Source organism: Lichenostomus cassidix, chromosome 1Aa (assembly GCF_008360975.1).
Source record: "Lichenostomus cassidix isolate B80296 chromosome 1Aa, HeHo_3.0, whole genome shotgun sequence".
NCBI classification, from domain to species: Eukaryota; Metazoa; Chordata; class Aves; order Passeriformes; family Meliphagidae; genus Lichenostomus; species Lichenostomus cassidix.
In genome coordinates this window covers 11,067,539-11,085,101 of record NC_139480.1, presented here as the reverse complement: position 1 = coordinate 11,085,101, position 17,563 = coordinate 11,067,539, and the positions used below count along the sequence as shown (strand labels likewise).

At 37.5% G+C, this 17,563-nt stretch overlaps 1 protein-coding gene across 11 annotated transcripts in view; it reads right to left on the bottom strand.

The window, feature by feature from the left end:
* The window catches only part of MAGI2 (membrane associated guanylate kinase, WW and PDZ domain containing 2), a 699,878-nt gene that overhangs the window by 491,213 nt on the left and 191,102 nt on the right, over positions 1-17,563 (bottom strand). The window lies entirely within an intron of this gene.

Below are 17,563 nucleotides of genomic sequence, written 5' to 3'. Positions count from 1 at the left end.
TTTAAAATTATATTGCTTTGATGGAAGCAATGAATCACTTGTGAAGTCTTTGTGACTCATTTTCCTTTGTGTTTCTATCACAATGGAGGACAAAAGCACAAAAAGCTTTCTAGTTAAGGTATGTGGTTGGTACAGTATTTTTTACTATTGGTGACTGTAAAGGTTAAAAACAGTTAATGACAAATAACTGGTTAAATCTGTACAGTTCAGAAAATACATATAGGATTATAGACAGAGCTGTCAATTTTTTTTTCTGCACAAAACTTGAACATATTGTTATTATATAAATACCTACCTCTAAAGGTCTGTATGTACCTATGAATCTAAATAATAAAGTATTAGGTATTATGTTTCCCATGACCTTGTATGAGGGAAGATCATATAAATGTTATATAATGTTTTATTTATTTCTGATAGTGTCTCTTTCAATTGTGAGTTCTATCACGAACAGGGGTTCATATTTTATTTCCACCACCAAAAAAGGTCATTACAACATCTCAGCAAAACAGTGCAAATGTGGAAAAAATGAGTAAATAACCTTGTATTTGCCACTTTTATTATAACTTTAGGACAAAAAAAATTAAACTACTGTTTAGCCATTGACTGGTGTATCATGTTCCACTATGAAAGGCATATCTATAAATCTAATCCAACATGATTAATAAGCATTTCCCAATATAGTTCCTCGCCATTTCTTTTAACCTTGAATATGGATCACATTTATAATTATGGAGAAGAAGTCTATAAATAACTCAATTTCTTCCTTCTCTGAAATTCTGACATAGGAAAAATATAGAAAATCATTATTACATTGAGTTCTGACATATATTCCCAAGATGAAAAATTGCATGTAGATAGATCCCTAACTTGTTGCTTCACACATTCAACCTTAAAACATTTTTTCAAATGGCATTTGCTATTGAACCCTCTGCCAAAAGTCTTATTGACTTAGATTATATAAAGGTTTTCCTGTAAATAGGAACACATAAAATTCCTACCTAATTATTTGAAAGTCACTGCAAAGCACAAATGGTTATAAATTAAAATATATTTTTCCTTACAGTTATTCCTATTTATCTGCCTATTACAGGTCCATAATCTCATTACTGTTGCTCTTTGTTAGTAACTTCAAAACCTTTTCTTCCAGGTTTATAAAAAACTTATAAATAATTTCTCTCTTCTTTAGCTAAAGGAAAAAATACCACAAAGTTTCAAATCATAAGAAGGGGGGAAAAGCACCCCATCTCATAACAGACACAATGAAATACCTGTATGCTGAGTTCCCTGAGGCTGAGAACTTCCATATGGATCTCTGTTCTTCCAGGATCCCCGAGCTCTACTTGGTCTCCTACTTTGTACCACTAACCCTGTTTCTTGCAATAGGTTTGGTTTGCAGACCAGACCATCCTTACTTCTAATTTCTTGTGAGATTTCTGAGGAGGCTGCAGAGAACTCTCTGAGTCTGCTGTCCTTTGTGATCGGCTGCGGAGAGTAAAGGTCCTGCAGCTCTTGCTCTTCTCGCTCTAATATACAGAACATGCCCAGTGATGCAGATGCTTTTTGGCAGCCTGAGAAAATGCCAGCTCGAGAAGAACAGCTGTAGCCTGCCCACTGACACAAACCCGAATCATTCAACTTATAAAGTAAGGAAGTTTAGGAACCTACGCAGATTTCTGACCCTCAGAGTGCATTCTTTATTTACAGCCTCCTGCTTCAAACACATCCATTTAGCTCATTTAGTTCACCGTGTGTAATGAGTGCACTAAAACCTCCCAAGCACTTCATAAAAAGCGTCACCTGATATTTTTGGCAAATTGCATATTCCAAACTAAATATAAAAATGTGTATTTACAGGAGGAGATGCCTACAGCCTTTTATTCGTTAAATGCAATTTAAAAGCAAGTTTCTAACAGAAATAAACAGAAATAAAACCATGGTGCAGAGGAAATAAAACTTAACAGCTTGCAAGCACAAGGGGAAAAATATAAATTTTTTCTTAGTATCTGAGTATATACTGTACAGATTAGTCAATTTTAAAGAGCAGTTAGATTAACTCCAGACAACATGTACAATTAACAAATTTTCTTCTTCAAAAGTCATTCTGTTTTCTGAACTACTTCCTCTTTTTCAATTTTTTTTTTTTTTTTTTTTTAAATCTGGTATAACAATGAATTTTTCCTCCTGGAAACTGTAAAAAAATAAAATAGTTCTAGAGCCCTGAAAAATAGATGCAGTATTTTTAGTTCATCCTTTCAATTGTCATTCTTCTGCTTTTCTCTCCTAAAAAGTTCTGTAGTTTTACCTGATGCTTTTTAAAAGCCTATTGACTCCAGATGTGTTTTTGTGGTATTTATAGTACCTGAGCTTTGGAGCAGACTGATCCTTTTAAAGTTCAATCAGAACAACATCTTGTGTGTGCAGCTTTGGGTCCATAAGACTTTTTGAAAGAAAACTATAGTGAATCGCAAGTATGTAAATCAGCCGTGATTCAGAAGCAGTGAATTACAGTTTGTGTTACAGACTATATAAATCAAGAATAATATGAGTAATAATAATAGGACTATGTCCTCCAAAAGGCTGAAAATAAGAGACAGAAAATGTGATCATTTAGTTTAATCTGGAGGGAAAGAACAGTGACGCTGACAGTAAGTTCACAGAAAAAGAAACAGGGATAAAGCATTTTTACAGCCAGTAACTACTATTTAATGTTCCCATCCAGCCCAGTTAGACAAGTAACTGACTTGGTTTCTATGTAATTCAACTTCCCTTTATTTTCTTTTTGTAGTACATTGAAAATTACTGAGGTGTTGAAAAATTCCTGACATGAACCTAATCCCCTTCCTTTCTCTTATCCCAGGCCACCCAGAGTGGAGGAGTTGGGGACGATGCTCAGGGACCACAGGTGCCCATTGCACATTTCCCCAAATCCCCCAGCGCTGCCCTGTGGCTCCCAAGCTGGAGCTCAGAGGGAAGGAGCTCCCCAGGGCCACGTCCTGCTCACTGCTTTGACAGCAGCAGGGAGCACTGCTGTGTGTCAGAGGTGTTACACAGCTCAAGCTTTAGGAACCCAACCCAGAGACCATAATTTAAAGGGTTCTTTGGCCACTGCCACAGGAGGAAGCTGACAACTGTGTGATGGAGCATTCACTGGCTTGCAGCCATGCAGTGCTTTTATGGTTTTTTTTTTCCTTTTTGCTGGCTTGAGGCCTGTGCTCTGTTTCAGTTTCATTTCACTCCAATGAATCCCTTTGCTCTGCTAGCTGAGAAACATAGGATGTGAATTAAATACTTCCAGTAATGATCTCTTGCATAATGTATGTGTGGTTTAGGTACAGCTACCAATCATGATGGCAAACTCATAACCATGACTGAAGTTGATTCCAGATATTACAAAATAAGACACATATAGATGAACTAAAAACTGCTCTGTTTGCATGTTAGACTTATGGATTTAATGAGAAAAGTATTTTTTTGTACAGTGTTTTAATGCATTTCTCTCATGTTTCCTTGTCTTTATAAAATCTAGTAGCAAAGTCCAATCTGAAAAGGAGCACAATAAAGAACACACAGACAAAAGGGTACTGAATAGTTTGTAGCTCATTAGAAGATTCAAACCTGAAGATAATTGCCATGTCCAAGAAAATGGCAGGGATAAAGGTTTATCATTTTCTCTAGTCCTAAATATTGTAACAGTTATTTTGCAGCTTCCTATTTGGTAACTCAACGATGTTCCAGCTGGAGTCTATACTTGCATTTCATTTTCCACGAAGAACTGCTTGTAAACACGAACATCTCTCTTGTTGTTCCTGCAATGGTAGCTCTAAATAATTTGTTTTACCCTTAACACATTTTTATTGGTGTAAATTTTCAACAAACACTTCTGAGTATTCACCCATTAGTATTTGCTCATCTTGTATCATAATCTTTCATTGAATTGACTTCCCAAAATGTAGTGTGGTAAATTATTTGGGTTTTTTTAACAGTAAAATCAACTGCATCTCATCTGAGAATAATTTGCCTTAGATAGTTTATTTGCTGGGATTAAAATGTAAAAGATTTCAGTTTCCCTGGCTTCTATAAATACTCCTGGTTAGAAACATCTATGAGCAAGCAGGACTTTTAGATCTATATTTGCATCTTTACGTGATCTGCGTCTGGGGAAACTAAAGGAAATATCTGAGTATCATTACTCTATGAAAGCAGACAAACTCATAAACTTTCTGTATAAATTACCCCCTCTCTTCTAGTGCCCTATTTGATTCAGATTGACTCTCCCTTTGTTTTCAACAAGCTTCCACTTCTGACTGTAAACATAAGCCATATATTTGGCAAAAACAAATGCCTTGAACGACCTGGTTTTCACCAAGTTCAGCAGGATCATTCTACTGGAGAGTCTAATCCAAAGTATTTATTCAGGTGGTACCTGGAGCTTTATATCCATACCATGGGGTGGATCCATGGACATCTGACAACAGCTCAAGGTTCTTCTGTACCTCTTCAGTAAAATTTATGCAATTTGGTGCCTGCTAGGTAAATTCATCCTTCATCATAGAGAGATAATCTAATTGACCTTTCTATAAGTACCCTAAATGATGGCCTAAATTCTTTAAATCAGCTATCAGGAATATCTCATTTATTAGTTCTTTTCTCTACCAATGAAATAAAAAAGTCTTTTACCCAGGCAGGTGGGTGCTGGAATATTCTTTTTGTGACTCTCTCTGGGAGGTATCAAGAGGTATCTGGGAGGTATCACAGGTAAAAAGCTGTGTACATGGTCTAATTGCTCATTTATGAATATATGTTTAAATGGTCCAGTAAGAATCCAGAATACCTGAAATTACCCTATAGAACCCCTCTTAGCCATTACAATCATTTTGGTGACACCATGACCACTTATCTTTAAACATCTCTATCATTTTTTTCATTCCATCATATACAACCTAATGTGAGGTGACCTAGAATTCCCCTCTTTTTGTCCTCTTCTCCAGACCCACACAACTCTAGGCTGATGCACAAAAATCAGCAATGCAAGTTTGAGCAGCAGTGAGGAAGAGGCACCACACAGCTGAGAGAAAGCCCATGTCAACCACAGCTCTCAAACACTTCCTCCACCTCACACCCTAAAGATTTTAAACAGAAAAGAAAATTAACTGCTGTATCCCCAGATTTTACCCCAGATGATCCTCTCAGAAGAGCAGCAGAATTCATTTTTCCCTCCCACAAGTTCAGTGATATTTTATTGTAATAAACTTCAAAAAATATCCTTAAGAAAGCCTTCATTAAAGAAAAAAATATGATTACCACTACTCATATGAACTCCTTCTGTTTGTAGTACAAATGGTACTTTTTAAACAAATGAAATATGTCTTATTTTAGTACTTGATTAATAAAGATCTCAGGCATTTAAAACTTATGACCCAGTATAAGATGATTTACTTTAATAGTTCCTTTAACTGGCAACAGTTAACCAGAAAAATCACTTTTAAGAGAGAATATGAAAATTCCAAGTAATATGAAAACTCTTGGTTGGATTTTATAAGGATTCATTATTAAAATACAGCCTGTAGCTAAGCCTATTATTTAAGGGAAATTATTCTCAACAAACCTATCTGGTGCTCAGAGTATATAAAGATGAGTGTTGGCATTTCACTAGTCATGGTATAATGGGCATACTCAACAAGGGATGTTCCTTTGGGTTTCCATGTAAAATATCCATGAAATCACCATAACAGTAAAACAAAGCTTTAGAAAATTATATGAAGCATGTATTACACTCCCAGTCATGAGCTGAAGATCACACATTTTATTTTTAAAGCCTTTCGATCTCTAGATTAAACTGTGCATCATCTTTGCACTTCTGCCTGCCTTCCACCACCACCTTCAGCCAAGTCTGCCACCTGACTTATCTGCAAAGTCTCAAACCATTAGGGGTGAGCTATGATCTATGAGCTTGACTGTGGAATGTGTGGTATGATCAAGTGTGACAGAGAATGAAGAGGGAATTATGCAAGAAAGTTAGACTCCTCAAGGAGAAAATTAATTTCTTTCATATTTGGGGCTACTCCAATAAATTGCACTCCATGATCCCTTTCTGGAGATCTAAACGAATTCCAAGACTAAAGGCCTTGGAAAAAATTACATCTTGGTGCTCTTCTATGTGCCATATAAGATGAAGAACATTTTAAGATCTAGTTTATTGATGGGAAATGGCCTTCTCTTTCATTGCATGCTGTTTTGTAGTCTTTTTCATTCTCTTTGGGTATGGATTATATTACTAACCTTTTTGCTTATTGATCCTTTATATTATATATCATACATATGTATTGTTATTTATAACACTTAGACTTGCATCCTTAGCTTTATCCTTTGATTTCTTCCTCCTCACATTTTAAATTCAAAATTTTAAAGTAGGACTAGGAGTTACAGGTTAAATTACATGGCAATGGCACTACATACAGACTGTATTAGAAAAAACTCCAATAAATTCTAGGCAATGAATGATTTTCTCCACGATGAGCATTCATATTTGGATGTATGTCTCCAAAAATATGTAATTCCCTAATCTCTGTCGATGATATATTCCACCTGCTCTCAGACCAAGAGACAGGCTGAGGTTTGCACACTCTTTGATCTTCACAGTGCAGAAAGTTTCTGCTGTTGCTGGGAATGGAGGAGTCCTCAGTGCCTAAGGACAGCCTGGGTTCAATTCACTGTGTTACACCTGCCTTTGTGGTACCTTCTGGGGGAGTCTGTGGACTAGATAAACAGGATACCCTGGAGCAGCCACAAATGAGACCAGCACCACGGGGAAAGACTGATGCTAGGGACACTGTGAAAGCATATAATGCCCTGGATTTATTTTCTTCATTTCTTGCGGCTAGCCTCAAGTCGCTGTTTGAAACAAGAAGACACAAGTGTACACTGCGCTGGAAGCAAAAATGTGGTTTGTGATGGTACAGAGAGGCTGTGTCAGCAGGAGAATAACTGAGCCAAACACATCTGCATTTTGTACTTTATCTCCGATTACTGAACTTCAGCTTTTAATACAATATGGAGCTCCACTCCTCACGGCTGCAGAAACAGTTTTCCATTGCAAAGCCACCTGCAGCACCTTCCAAAGACTGCTGGCAGCGTGCAACATGGACTTTCTAATCTCAAAGTTACCCCAATTAAACCTCAAAAAACTGACCTTTAACCAGTAAAACCATTTTGTACCTCTGCTATTTAGAGGTACTTTGTTTTGTTCTCTTCAGTCAATTTACTGGTCAGCATAGTTCTGGATTGAAGTTTCTGGGAAATGCCATGATTTAACTGGCTGGTAAAAAAAAGTCCAGCTGTCATTCCTGTAACAGAGAGGACAGTTTGAGGCCCTTTGCTTTCAGAACACTTTTTATTCAGTGTTCCAGTTAACAGGTGCATAAATAAAGTGATGCTCAAATAGTGTTGCTGTTCTCTACAAAGCCTGTCTAGAAATGAACTGTATTTTACTCTGGTTTTGTAAATTCATCAAAGCTAATTATGAACCAGCTGTTTGTAGACACCTCCAGTTTATCAATGGTTTGATTGATAGCTTACACACAAATGTTAATGACTGCTGCTGAGATATTTTAAAGCCTGATATTGTTCCTACAAGACTTGCTACAAGTCAAATAATTCTCTTTACAGATGTTTTTGACAAACATAAAAATGTAAGAGATTATACATTTACTTACAAAATGAGAATGTCAAAAACCACGCTTATCCTGTGCAGTCATATGGAAGCCAGCAATATTTGCACAGATAGGTTTGTCTTGAAATTTGTACATATTTATGGAAGTCTTTGCTAGCAGTCAAATACTACCTGGCATTCAGGTGCTCCTGTTTACTGAAATCTCCTTTTATTTGGTCAAAGGGTATCACAACAGAGTGTGAAACTTGCTAATGCCAATGTTTGTTATGTAACCAAGATCTCAGACACAGCTCCCAAGAAAAGTTCTAGAAAGTGACTTTAAGAAGTCAGTTGGAAAAGGGAATAATACATCTTATTGGTATTCTTCTAAAGGCAAAGCCTCTTTGAAAATTGATGGCACATAGAGATGAAAACTTACTGAATAAGTTCAACCAGAGACTGACTGTAACATACTAAAAACATTTGACCAGAATACTAAGGCTACCTTCAGCTTCAGAAAAACATTTATATTCTTATTTGAGTTGGATATATTTCCAGGAAGATGTTTTGAATTCTGGGAAAATCTGCATTAGTCACAAATGTACAACAGACAAATTTAACCAATGAGAAAAGTCATAAAGATGTAAGAATTTTATTTTTAATCAATCTGCAGCAAAATACTTTGTAATGTATGTACTTGGAAAACAAAAAAACACCCATGTGCTGCTTACTGACATGTTCATTAGAAAAAAAGAGACAAATTGACTTCTCTGAAAAATGCAGCATCCATCTGTGGTACACAATAATGCTGATAATGGGGGCCTCGTTTGCTCTGGCTGGGTACAAACTGTGCCTCAGTGAGTCAGAGTAATTCTCTTGCTTTAAGGGTGAGTCACTGAAGCCCTGCAACCTCTCTTGGGGTCAGCTGGTGGACACCCAGAACACCTGAAGAAGGGCCTGCTCAGACAATATTCCTCAGAAACCAGCCACACACATCCTACTTGTGCCAATAGCCACCTTTGCCTTCCACTTCCAGAGCCTCGGCAGTTCCCTCTGAGCTCCCATCGGGGCCACCAGCCCCAAAATCCTGTGCTGGGAGCAATAGGGGTACACTGCCAGTCTTCAAGGAGATTCTGTTACAAGTTTTGTTACTCAAGGAAAAGCAGAACTTATATGTTCAAATTTCTCTTCAGTGGACGAACATTCTCCTGTCCTTGCTTTGCAATGGGTAAAGCCAGATCCTCGCAAAAGTAGGCAGAAATTGCTCCTCACCTTTAATGGAAAAGTTACTGCTCTGTTTAATGCTCTTTTTCCATTAACACATCAGTACAACTGTACATCTACTAGGGACACAAATATTCTTTTTCTCTAATACTCTTTTCACTTTATCTTCTATGCGGACGACAACTGTGATGGAACTTTGAGGTCTGACATGTATTTAAATAAAATATGAAAGACTGAATTGGAATAGTGGCATAATTTTACCAGACTTGAATTATTTGAAAGGTATTTTACTTAAATCATAGCTGCACAATTTTAATTGCTTGAGATAGAGACTTATTTTCTGTACTTCTGGAAATAATATTGCCACATTAATAGGCTGTGAATTATGTGCTGACATTTTGTAAAAAGAAAGATTAATCTGGGTAAAAGAATCCAGTTAATACACAATTTATGAGGGAAGCAAGCTCACAGAGGTTACCATTGTGTGAGTTCTAATAATAGTTTAAAAATATGATTTAGGCTGGTATCTGAATCATGGCAGCCCAGTTTTTTAGTCTTTGCAGCATCACAGTTTGAACTCATAATGTACCATGAAAAATCGCTACCATAATACTTCCGTGCTTTCTGATAGTCATAAATAGCACAACAGCATTTTGCAGACTTTGTACTCAAGAAACCTGTCAATTGCTAACTCAATTTTGCAACAGATAATTTTGCAGAGTACATAAAATTATTGCTAATTTCTGAGACTGAATTGCATATATGTTATCAAATGTGTGTCCTTCTTACAAAATGCTATTTTCCGGAGTCAAGTGTCATGGTATTCATACCAAGTCAAAACGAGGGTAAAATGCTGAGAAAAATTAAAAGGGGAGATACTTTACAGCTGTTTTTCAGCAATGGGAAACTAAGACAACACAAAACATGCAAACAAGCCTGAGGCTGAGAAGGTGCCCTCCCATTATAGAAACAACACAATGCTCAGCACCAGTGTCACAGCCCTCTCTGTTTCATTTCTGTGGGATGCTCCTCTCAGCTTGCAGCCCACAGTGGTATCACCTTGCAGTTATCACACAAGGCAACCAGGAGAGACAGAAAACTCAGCACACAAAACCAAAATGAAAGTCATGCTGCAAACTGAGCAGTGGCACTTCTCTTCCCAAGCCAAGTGCAGGTGAGTGCCTTGGTGTGTTGAGAGGCAGCTGGACCATTTAGTCCAGGATGCACCATTTAGTCCTTGTAGAGTAACACTGAGGTGGGGATATTCCACACTCTAAGAAACCTGCATTTCAGTCAAGACAAAAGAGTGAAGACTGTGGAGTTCTTGAGGTCCCTTGGAACAAATTCTGCTCTACTAGTTGAACAGGTCATTATTAGGCTTAAAAACAAATCAAACAAGAAATAACTAGTCTAGGAGTAGACATAATATTCAGAGATTTACAAGACCGTACTGCGAATTCCACTGAAAGGGAATTAACACCCTACTCAGGTGTTAATTAAATTTAACAATATTTGTCATAAAAGCACTCAGCTCCAGGTACCAGATTATTTCAGAGAACTATTGCTCTGGATCATATTCTGGGTCGTTATGTTTCATGGTTTGTCTCTGACAAATATTTTGTCAAGGCAAAAAAACCCATCAGTCTGGGTGCTCTGGCTGCTGCAATGTGGCAGGGCAGACACCTTCTCTAATTCTGCCTCTGAATCACTCCCACTGAGCACACAATTCCTACAGTCATTCTTTTTTATGCATACGGAAAGGAAAATCTTCCTGCTTGTCTCAGAGAGAAGCTAGCAAGATAAAATGAAAGCAAATAAATAACAACACACCAAATACAACATGGAGATCTGTAGATGACAAAGCAAATGACTGCCATGTACTTACTGCTGACAAAGTTTTTCTAAGCAGTGCAACACCATTCTTCAGTTCTAGGCATGGACAGACTGCATGAGCCCATGTCTCTGTGTCAGTCAAAAATAGTAGATCCCCAGCATGCAAACACTATGTAGCTTCAAATTAGCCCCTTCTCAAAAATTTACAAATATTGGACGGATTTTTTAAAATACAAAAAAAAAGAAATCTTTGTAATGCCACTCAATAAACATTTCAAAATTACTGCACGTATAGCCAATAGATCAATGTCTTTATGCCATCAAAGTTACCTTTTGTGTAGGATGGTACTTTAGCATGAAAGACAGCACTTGGTCTTGGAGCACTGAACCAGCTGCTCGGTGCATGAAGAGGCTGTTTTATTTTGGGACTGTCTCAGTTGGTTAGCTTAGTCCCCTTGTGCTGATTTAATTAGCACTGCTGGAAAATGCAAACGACCAAAAGCGACACTGTGCGTTGTGCAAAATTAGATTGTGAAAAATATGTGTGCTTACATAATATGTTTCAACGGAGCAATGAGATGCTCCTGTTCCCAGGAGCTGCAGGCAGGCAGATGGTGGGTACTCCAGCAAGATCATGCACTCTGCCTGCACAGACACGATGCCCTCAACCTCTGGGGAAGAGGCTGCTGCTGCATTTCTCTGATACCCCAGTTTGCTGAGCCACAGAACAAAACACAGGATTACAGCTGGACTAAAATTGCTCACTCTGCATCCCCAGAAGCGGAAAGGTGTCACATCAGGGGACAAGAACGAGATGACAGAGCTGTAGGTTCACTTTGTTACCCTTCAGGCACATTGTCCCCATGGCTATGATCTACTGGACTGAAATCAATACAGCCTGTAGTTCAGGGGTATGCTTAGTTGTTTCGCACAGAATTTATTACATTTTCACAGTTGTTACTTAATTAAAAGAGAAAACTAAAGGGATAAAATCATGGGACAATAAAGAATTTGGCAAGCCATTGAGGTGTGGATTAATAGTTACACATTTCCAGCTTTATCTGTGCATGTTAAGGTCAATAGCAGTCTGCATATGGTACAAAGCCATTCAAAGAGCCTCAAATATGAGCATTATCAAGCAGGATGTGTCTGTAATTTTACCTGCCTTTCTCTGTTGAGATTTTGATGCATACCCCATAAAATATTACATCTGTACTTTCCCAATGCCATTTCTTTCATTTAATGCTACAGTCCCAATAAGTAAATTTTATACCATATAAGAAATGTCAGAAGTCAATTTACCTTTTTCGATTTTTAACATGCTTGACAGTATTAAAGTAGCATGCAGAGATAATGGAGAGATTTATGGTTTTAAATCAGGAAGCCAGTAAAAATTTTCTGTTTCTCTAAGACTGCAATAAAAAAGGAAATTAAAACAATAAAAGGCCGGATTCTTGGATGCTTGTATAGCTATAGTAAAGAAAATTTCTTTTAATCTCATATATTCTCTTCTACACACTTGAAGACTGAAAGGAAACAGAATAACTTCAGTACTTGGCTTGAATCATTTTACCTTTATCCATTTTGAAACACTACTTTGAGGCCTCTGGGACAAATCCTGATGAACTTGTGCCTCATAAGCAGAGCAATGCTAGTGTGCAAGTCAGATTGTTTACTCATCCTATACTAACAAGCTCAAATAAAGCTAATGCCAGAGTAGGTCTGCATTCAGATTTTAGGGTATAAGGTGTCAGAGCAGAAAAAACAGATGGTTACATTTAGGGATTCAGCAAGTGTCTCTTTTGCTTTAGGAAGATAGGCAAAGGATGATAGCACAGGATGAAACAATGACTTTACAATGCATATTTCATGCAATAAATAAACCATATCATCCGCTGCACATTAGGAAGGAGGTTTTTTGTTTCAGGAGTCCCTTCAGACTAAAACGTGCTAAGGGGTTGATTCGAACGTGGAGGTTGCTTCTGAAGGCTCCTTGAGCTGCCAAGTGATGCCCCAAAACTGTAAGTTAGTCTACATGACAGAAGAACTTAAAGATTGCATTGGACTTATTCTATTTGAAGTTCTCAGAAACTGCACAGATAAATGAAAAAATAATGCAGTTTGGTGATCAGTATTAGTAGATATCATGTCCTTCTGGCCCTGCCAACCATGCTGAGTCCTCAGAGGAAGTGAACTCCACAGGACCAAGGCTCTTGATTGTCCCAAACAAGCAACTACTGGGTCTGTATATATCTGCATGAACCTAATGCATCCATGTATTTATATCTTTCTTGCAATAGATGTCAGATCTAAAGAAATGTCTCATGAAAAAGAAAATATCTGTACATGTCTATATCAGTACAGCACAAGCAAAGCACAAGCCAACCACCCTAAGGACTTTCAGACTCTATAATACTGAGGGGAAAACATATTTTTGCTTGCAATCAGAGAACACTAAAAAAACCCCATAATTTAGACCCCCTGCTAATGATCAGATTTCTTTTGTATAATAATAAGTTGCAATGGTTTCAGCAAGTCAGTTTAACTTGGACTCAGTGCTAGTTTCTACATCAAAATAGTGAACTCCTGAGGGGGAACATCTAGAGCTGAGGAATTATCTTGTTTGGAGACAGTGAGGGAAGTGAAAATCATGTTTGTCCCAGCAAAAAGAAAGAAACCAAAACGTTTCAAAAAGTTATGAATGTGTGATGTTGGTTGAAGCTCGGAGCAGAGCATCCATGGCTGGCTGCTTCGAGACTGACTTCAGCTGAAGCTATGATCTTATTTCTGAGGTGAATTTAGAGGTATTCCACAAAGGCATCTGATTTTTGGTGCTTTAATTAAACAAATGGAGGAGAGACATTTCAAAGAAAATTGAGTACAGCAGTCTGTCCTGTACTGCAGTCTGGAGATATCTTTTAATCAGTAAAAGACCAAAGACACCATGAAAAGAGGATCTGGGTTTTGTTCTTAAGGAACACATAAAAGATGTACTAATTCACCAGTTGTCAAAGAACAGCTCACAGATGCCCCTATTCAGAAAGGGAATTGTCAGTGTATGAAGATACCAACTTTTCATGGTTGGAGAGATTTCAACAACAAAGGAATGCCATACATCAAGGAAAACCAAGAGGAAAGTGAACTTCTGAGGATGCTGCCAGCACTACAGCATCTCCTGAAGATCATCAACTAGTCTAATCACATGGACTCATGGTGGGCGTCTCAGAGCTGGCCACTTTCTGGTTTATCTTCAACCAAAATGAGTCCAGCCTGCATCTTGTGATACTGATCTGGAGGATGAACTCAAGTATAAAATAATTTTCACATTGAAAATATGTTTCTCATGCTATAAATTCTTTCTTTTCAAGCTACGCTAGCTTATGCTATGCCTCTTGTTTTTGCTTCTGTTCTGCAGGCATAATGATTATCTGTTAACCCAACAAATACCCAAAAAGAGGCTCAATACTATTGCTACTTTCAGTACTCAATACTGCTGCTGCTTCCATTATTTTTATTAATCCCTGTAATAATTTGTGCCAAAAATAGAATACCATGAAGGGAAAAAGTATGCATTTTGGGATAGCAGCCAACTATTACACCACAAACAAGAAAAAATGTTACTGAAAAATGCTGGATATTATAAATAATTTATTTCCAGTTTCAGATTCAAACTAGCCAGGCTGCCAAAGGCTACTGAAACAATGATTGGGTTAGAAAAATATCACTGAGCAATATTTATGTCTCTAAACATGGAACCAAGCATGAGACACTCTTATACAATACTTCTTTTCTGTTTTAAGGCAAATTGCATTTTCTGAATTTCTGCATCACAAATGTGGGGAACTTAAAAGCATAACACAGAGAAATCAGATAGATATGTCATTTGATAGCTGCAGATTTGGAAAGATCAAAACCCACTCCAAACATGAGCAAAGGTATGCAGTTATATTTTAAGATTACAGATACTAATGTTTTATGTTCTAGGTCAGGAAAAAACCTTTAGATCCTTTAGTCTGACCTCCCACATGTTGCAGGATATGCTGTTTCAACCAGTACAGTGACCCCTGTACTAAGCCTATTAATTTATGTTGCTGCAGCTCTTTCCAGAAATGTCTACAGGCTTGAAGATGAGAAAATCTGGAGACCTTCCCCTCTTTCTTTGACAGCTTTCTTGGTGGTGGTTTACTCCTAAAAATGTAGGCCCTAATTGTAATTTGAATGTCTCTGACTTCTGTTTCCAGTCCTTGGCTAGAGAACCCCTTTTTCCCTTCAACAATGAAATATCCATGACTGCTCTACGAAAAAAAGTTTATGTTGCAAATTAAAATTCAAATTAAATTAAATCACTTTCTGTCTCCTGTGACCAGCACAGGTCTTTCTCGTGAGAACATTTTGCTGTGCTTTATAAACAAAGATAAAGTTTGGATGTTTTTGCAAACAGGGTCTCAAGACTTGGGCAGTTCAGGCCTGGCCAATTAGGCCTAGGGGGAGGTTTTTGACTGACCAATCTGGGTGACCTGTGAGAAGTCTATATATATGGAAATCAAAATAATAAACTCTCTCTTTTCTTGCCTGAGAACCTGGGTTTTTACTTCTCTGCTAGCGGCTCAACAGCGACAGTCTCCTTCCTCCTTTTCCTTTTTTTTTTTTTCCACTGTTAATGTTGAGCTGAACAAACTGAGGGAATGGATTTCTCTGGTTTTGTATCTCTTGGATGTTTTCCCCTGCAGCTGATTTCTAATTTGTCTCCATCCCATGCAAAGACAAGAGCAGAGCCAGACAAAACCCCTCACTGCCTCACCAAGAGCCTCAGAGCCCCCATGACTTCAGTTCCACCTCCTGAACTGAAGGCAGTTTGATGTCTCTTTAGAGGAACTGACTGAAATGAACTCTTGGCTCTTCTGAAAACCTCTCAATTCTTCACAGTGCCTACAGAACCCTCTGCATTTAAGAGTGTTTCAGTATCATAACAGGAAAGCTTTTAATGGTAATGAAACCGGCTGTCACGGGACTCAGAAAACCAGAGCATTCAACACAACTATTTAGGGAATGGAAAATGTTTTAAAATTACAATACAAGAGTAGGACTGTTTTATTAGCACCATCAATCATGCCATTCAATGCCACAGGTGACCACTAAGAAATATGTTCCAAGGGCTATTTGAAAAGACAAAGGTATTTACTACGATTTCAAAGTCAGCCACTAAAATAGAAGGTGGATATCTATAATTTTTTTGTGACCTGGGCCTAGATAACTTTGGTATTGCGAGAAAAAACTGCAGGAGAAAATCTGGAGTATGTTAAAACAAACAGAAAAATGCTTGCAAGAAATAACAATAAAGTCTTAGAAATTATTTCTTGCATGTAAACTGAACCTTTTCTGCACAAATATCTCTAAAAATTCTATTTTGCATTTTCTCAGATAGTTTAATAATTTTCACCTACTTGCCTAAAGTTTACACAGACTGATATCTCTAAATGGTGAAGTGGCTTATGATGCAAAACAAATTCTTACTTTTATAGCACAAAGATGCCATTTCTTGTTATTAGTGAAAAACTGTTTTCTTAAATCTTTGAAATTTAGGAAAAAGAGAAACTGCAATTTGATGAGAAAAGAGGTGTTTTCAGGTGATCACTGAGATTCCCCACCCCACATTTGTTTTGGTTTTTTTTTTGTTTTTTCTCTAGTAGATATTTGAACAAATTTAAAAAGAGAATAAAAATATAATGTCTTACTCACTTTCAATTGCACACATATGGGAAGGCCAATAGAAAACTATATCCTTTTTATTATTAACAATTCTTCTGTTATTGCCCATGTTTAACAACAGAGACAGGTCTGATGCAGTAGAAGAAATATGAAGTGATAAACTGTAAGCAATCATACCATTAAGGAGTATCAGAAGATACCTGTGCACAAGGGACACTTAACACTAACCAATAGTTAATAATACCATATTAAGTGGCATTTCACTGCTTCTGAAGGCTTAATTGTCTGACATTAACATTCCTCTTGCACTCTAGGGATGTGCTTTATACCACTCCTTTAGCTAAGGCAAATGTTATTGCAGCTAGGTTGTTTGCCCCTTCCTCTCCCCAAAGCACTCTGCTGATGGCTAAATAGCTGCTGCACCTACAGAGGAAGATATGTATTGCTGATGAGTAGGACAATAATGTTTGTTATAAATAGCATAACGAAATAATGAGAAAATTATTCTGATGAACACAAGATGTATGTTGAAATTTCCAAACCCCTTTTGGCAGACCACAGAAGTCAGGACACCAGTTTGCTTGATAGGATTATGTCAGTCATTCTACTTAGCATGATTTTTCAAATGAAGTATAATTTCATTTTCATGGGTTTTTTTGGTGTAGATTAAAGTCCCACAAAAATGGAAGATACAGCAGTCAGTGTCCACAGAGCAGATCATTGATTATCCAACATGATAATTCTCAGTTTTCCCTCAAATTCTCTCAGCTTACAGTAACAATAACCTTCCCCTGCTTTTCCTAGATCATGCCCTAAGCTGTGGCACATTTCTGTAATGATGGGTATGGGTACATCACTCAAGCCTTTTCCATAACCTTTTTATAACCAATATCTTCTAGGATAAACAGGTGCTCTGATGTCTTCCTGCATCTGAAAGACTGCTGTCCTGGACAACTAAAGTGCCACTTTTCTCAACTGGTTCCTATGGCAAAACAGGACATGTAAAATTCATGATAGTCTAGCCTGAGAAGACTTTTTGTATAGCTGTGTAAGCTTGTCTTGCTTGTAAACACTGTGGTTAAAAGTTGTCATCACTCAAGGCCTTAAGATAACTTCCTCTACCCTCCAGAAGTTTCACTGCTTTGGAAA